This window comes from Malaya genurostris, chromosome 3 (assembly GCF_030247185.1).
Source record: "Malaya genurostris strain Urasoe2022 chromosome 3, Malgen_1.1, whole genome shotgun sequence".
In the NCBI taxonomy this organism is placed as follows: Eukaryota; Metazoa; Arthropoda; class Insecta; order Diptera; family Culicidae; genus Malaya; species Malaya genurostris.
In genome coordinates this window covers 173,465,603-173,471,667 of record NC_080572.1, presented here as the reverse complement: position 1 = coordinate 173,471,667, position 6,065 = coordinate 173,465,603, and positions in this window count along the sequence as shown.

The window sequence follows — 6,065 nt, the reverse complement described above, 5'->3', positions numbered from 1 at the left end:
AAGAAGTTACAGCTAAAACAATTTACAGATATATTCGAAATTTCAAGTTCTTGTTGAAAGATAATTATTTAAACAGTAGAATATTATTATACAGGTTAAAGGCAAAAGATTTTTTTCATGATATCCTTTCTTCTAGAAGAAGCTGTTTTTGAGATACTTGGATATTTAATTATAACACCATTTTTTTATATTTCCATGAATTGTTCATTTGCTTGCTATATCTACAATTACTACATGTACATGAATAATTCTTAATTATATTCAAGGTTTTATTTATGTCTGACGGAGCTACCTCGCAGTACAAAAACAGAAAAAAATTTGCAAGTCTCTGTAAATTTAAATCAATGTATAACATTGATGCTGAGTGGCATTTTTTTTGCTACTGGGTTTGGTATATTCAACAATAATGTTTCGGATTCATTTAGGCTTCAAGAACCTGCATATGTTTATATAGCAGAGTTAGCAGCAGTTCATTACAGTTTGAGTGTAATCGTCACATTATCCCCAAACCATTATTTTCTCTTCACAGATAGTCTGAGTGCAATTGAAGCCATTCGCTCAAACGCTTCAAGGGGAACGTGCCATTTGAGCCAATTTGTTCTGATTCCTGGGCAAAATAAAACAGTGCCTGAACGACATATTGAATAATAATTATCAAATCACAATAGTTTGGGTCCCGGCTCATTGCTCCATTCCAGGCAATGAAAGAGCCGATATTGTAGCCAAACGTGGTGCTATTGAGGGTGAAATTTATGAGAGACCGATTGCTTTCAACGAATTCTATAGCGCGTCTCGCCAAAGAACACCTTCCAGCTGGCAAGCTTCTTAGGATAAATATGATCTGGGTCGGTGGATGCACTCAATTACTATTAAAATATCAACTAAGGCATGGTTCAGGGGACTGGATGTGAGTAGGGACTTCATTCGTGTGATGTCCAGACGGTAGATGAACATCTCCTTCGAATTGGACTTTCTGAGACTAATCATTGTGCTTGTGGCGAAGGTTATCGCGATATTGATCATGTCGCTTGGCCATGCCTGGAGCATCGTGATGCCAGATCTCAACTAATAAATTCCTTGCGTACCCAAAGTAGACTATCCAATGTCCCAGTTCGCGACATTCTTGCTTGTCGTGACGTTCCTTACGTGAAACTTCTTTATCATTTCATTAAATCCATTGAAGTTCCAATTTAAGTCTTATTTTATGTTAGACTATTTTCTCTTCCATGAGTTCAAACAATAACCAGCTATATGATATTGAATAAAAGTGATGAACTGATACAAACAAACCTGAAATAGTTATAAGATCATGTACAAAATAAATGTATTTTATTTAATGTAATTTATAATAGCAACTCGCTTGATAAAAACAGTGTTTAGATTAACTAATGAATACCAACATACTAATATGATATTCGAAATGTATTAGGTTTAAAGTACTATGTATTCTGGATGCCACGGCGAAGAAAAACTTATGTATATTGCCTATTTTTTTTTTATTCAATATTATAGTATAATTTTAAGGCACACTGCTTAAGCTCTAAGATGCCAAGGGTATTTACTAATCTTAATTACGACTAACTTAAAACTAGAAAAGTATCATTATGTAATGTAGCGGTAGCGGATTCTCGAGAAGCTATCGGTAGTGGCCGGTGAATTGAATATCGCATGAGGGTCTTCCATATGCCGTTGGCGAAGATCCATGTTGGCCGCATCCTTCGGTCCGCGTGGGTCCGCGGGAAACACCCCCAGGCTACGAAGGCCCGGCGGGTGGCCCGCATGCTGGTTTTCGACTGGGGCGGCCTTCCGTGGACGATGATGGTGATGTTACGGAAGAGAATGGAAAAAAAATTAAATATTGTGGAAACGGGGTAAAAAGGGGATGTGGGAACAAAATGTTTGAAAACGATAAAGATCTAATTAGTTGCCATCGGTATATTGCCTATGAAACAAACGTATTTATAAAAAAAAGTACTGGAGCCATGTGCAAAGTTTCATCCAAATCGGAGAAGGTCGATTCTGATTTTGTCACTTTTTCGTCTACTCATTCCTGGAATTGCTCCAGAGTGAATGCGATGAAGCGAAGCGATTCAATGCGATGTACTGTTTTCGCATCGCATTAACTCTGACAGGTTTGCTTTGATCAAATGCAACTAGCTAGCACGCGAGCCTCGACGCTTCGACCCTAAGGGTGCTGTCAGAGTGAGTGCGTAACGCGAAGCGTCATGACGAGCGTGCGAGTTAGTTCCATTCGATCAAAGCAAACCTGTCAGAGTGAATGCGATGCGAAAACAGTACATCGCATTGAATCGCTTCGGTTCGCGTTCCGCGCTCACTCTGGCATCAACCTAAGGTTGCTGTCAGAGTGAAAGTGTAACGCGAAGCGTCTAGGTACGCGTGCGATTTTGTCATTTTTGAAACAATGGATTCAATACAGTTTCGTGTGTTAATTTATCATTGCTTCTTGATGAAAAAAAAACTGTAAAGTTGTGGCTTCAAAAGTATTATATGGAATATATCATCGAAAAAAATAATTTTTATTCACCGGGATAATTTATTTTATATTACCATTGAATTCTGTTTTAAGTAGGGGAGAGTGCTCGGTTACCGGTATCCTTTTTCTTTTAAGCTTATAACTGACTAAGTGCACATTATGCAGACATCTGTACATCAATGGAAAGCTAAAAACCCTAGCTAACAACTGTATAAGAAACTAAGTTGATTCAATCGATTGAAAAAAACTTTATTATCAATTTAGTAAAGTGATAAATTTTGGCCATTTCAAAAAAGGTGTTCGGTTACCTGCACCTCAAGATATTTCGCTGAAAATGGTAAACTAGAAGTAAAAACTGCAATTATTCAATGAAAAAACGAAATTTATTCTTTTCGAAGGTATTTTGGACAAAAGTCTTCATTGTCTGATGGTGACTTCACTTTGGCTTTCTTGGCCAATGATTTGGATGGTGGCGCCTTTGGTATTGATTTGGCCGGTCTTTCACCGGCTTCGCGGGATTGAATACGTTACTGTAGTCGAATTTATTGGTTTCTTATCCACTAAGCAACGTTCAATGGCATTTATCAGTGCATTAAAGTTTATTTTCCTTGACTTGGGCGATTTTTTTGAAGTCGCCATGGCTAACAGAACCAGAGAACCAAAGTTTTTACTTATATGACGGATGTATTGAAGCCGTCAAGTTGTCCACGTGTTGCATATCACCCGAGATGCCAGGTAATGCCAATTTCAGTTAGCAGAAACGAAAAGATCGCGCCAATTTTCAAAAGTTTGTAATTTCTGACGAATGTCTGCAAACAATCGAAGTTTCAAAAGTCTGTAAAAAGTCCTTAGACGAAAAAAAGATTACATGTTAACTAAAAAATTTGATAATTTGCAGACAAATTTGTATACTTGGCATCTCTGCATATTGGCATCTGACGAAAAAAACTTTGGTACAAGCGTTTGTTTGCTTTGGTACTAAAAGTACAAGCGTCTGTTTGCTTTTGTATTCGGCACAAAAAGAATGTGCTGCTATTACACACACACATGACATTTGTCGGAATGACGCTATCAACTTTCTGTCAAAAGTTACAGTGGGGTGCCGGTAACCGAACACTGCCGGCAACCGAACACCTACCCCTACCTATAACCACAAATAAAATAAACCTTGATTTCCCAGTGTAATAGTACTATAGTTCAGCAGTGACACCAAAGCGCCGTCTGGTGTAGAATTGGTGCGTAAATGCTCCTAAAATGCATGTACAAAGTTGCCTGCGCATTTAACACAACCACAGTAGCTAATGGAAAAAAGTACACCCGTTTCTCACTAGAAGCGCTGTTAGTGTCTCCGTACAATGGAAAATCTATATTTACACTAAGGTCTTTTTTATGCGGTTTTTTATGCGACTTTTTTATGCGAATTTTCAGAGTAATGCGGGTTTTATGCAAAGTTTCAGAGTTATACGGTTTTTAAGGCGAACTTTCAGAGTTATGCGGTTTTCTTTTGTGCGGTTTTTTATGCGAATTTTCAGAGTTATGCGGTTTTTTATGCGAAGTTTCAGAGTTATGCGGTTTTTCTTCTGCGAATTTTCAGAGTTATGCGGTTTTTTTATGCGTAAACTCGCATAAAAAAGACTTCAGTGTTTTTGATTTTTGTTATAACAGAATAAAATGATTATATAAAAAAATATATCCTAGTGAAATTATTCTGTTCAAACACTTAAACGATAAGTTAAGGAATTTGTTATTGGTTTGCTGAATTTATACGCGGTGTAATTGTAAATAAAAATTCGAGCCCGAAAAGATATTAGAATTCTGATATCTTTTCGGCCTCAGCTACCTGTTGCAATGTAAATTTACGTTTACAATTATGCATGAACATTTGACCATGAGAGAGCTCTGTTCAAAGTGGGTGCTGCATTTACTCACAATCGATCAAAAACAACATTGTGTTGATGACTCAGAACAGTCTTTGGCCATGTTTGCAAGTAAAAATTCTGTTTTTTTGCGTCGATATGTGACAATGGATGAATCATGGATCCATCACTTCACATCGAAATCAAAACCATCATCATCGGTGAAGCACGCTCGAGGCGTCCAAAGGCGCAATAGTCAACTGGGTTATGGCTTCAGTATTTAGGGATGCACATGAAATAATCTTCATCGACTATCCGGAGAAAGGAAAAACGTGTTTTCATTCACCTAGAAGAAAAATGATATCTTTTTGCCTTTCTCATACAGAAAGTTTATGCAATCATTTGAAAAACCGACAAACCCGGAGAGCCAAGTACCATTCGACGCAGTACATCGGGCTGAGCAGGGTGTTGTGTGTGTGTGTGTGTGTGTGTGTGTGTGTGTGTGTGTGTGTGTATGCGTATGTGTGTGTATGTGTGTGCGTGTGTGTGTGTCAAATAACATCACTAGGTTTTCTCGAAGATGACTGAACCAGTTTTGATAAACTTAGATTCAAATTAATGGTCTCACGGTCCCATACCGAATTCGTGAATTTCATCCGGTTCCGGAGTTATAGAGTAAAGTGTGTTCAATATTGTACACCGTCACTGAAATCGGCGAAACAAAACACGCAAATTTTTTTCTAAACTGGACTCAAAACTACACAAATCGATAGCCATTGTCAGTATGTAACTAAATAAACCAATTCCAGCTCTCCTGGTTTGCAGTTTTCGATTAACTACGGAAGATAATAGTCATATTCTCAAAAATGGACATTTTCTGTGTGTGTATGTATGCATGTATGTGTGTATGTGACAAATAATGTTACTCGATTTTTTCAGAGGTGGCTGAAACGATTTTCACAATTTCAAATTCAAAAGAAAGGTCTTATGGTCCCATAGATTGCTTTGAATTTTATTCTGATCCGACTTCCAGTTCCGGAATTACAAGTCAATATGTGCAAATCTATGAGAAAATGAGCACTCAATTTTCTCGGAAATTTGACAAACTATGATGCAAATAAAAGGTCTTGAAAATCTTTAAAAGGTCCATGAAAAGTTGATCCTACTTTCGGTTCCGGTATTACAACACGATAAGTGAAAAAAATTTAATTTCATGTATTTTTTCAAAAATGATGGTGAAATGGGGTGCAAATTTTTATTTAACTTACTGTTAAATTCATTCAGTTGGCAGACATTGTTAGTTAGTGGATATATAAACCTACTTTGGGACTACTAGTCCCGGTATCCGCTTCCGAATGCACAGGTAATAGTGCGTATGGTGTGTCAAAAACCATTCGAATTACCTCGAGATTGCAAAACGTCTGTGTGTAGGTGTATGTAGTCAATAATGTATTTGATTTTCTTTCAAATAATTCAATCGATTTTAAAAAACTTGGTTTTATAAGACAGGTCGTACTCGCCCATAGAAAGCGATTGAACATTATTTTGATCCAACCAGAAATTATTTCGATCCATGAATTTACTTTGTAAACGCGCTGCTTTGTGACAGACATCAGTTAGTTGGATGACGCTTAGTTTGTTCAGTCGTGAATTGTTTTCGTACCAAATAGTGTACATATTTTACTGAAATTTTTCTGATTTTCGATTCATTGCAA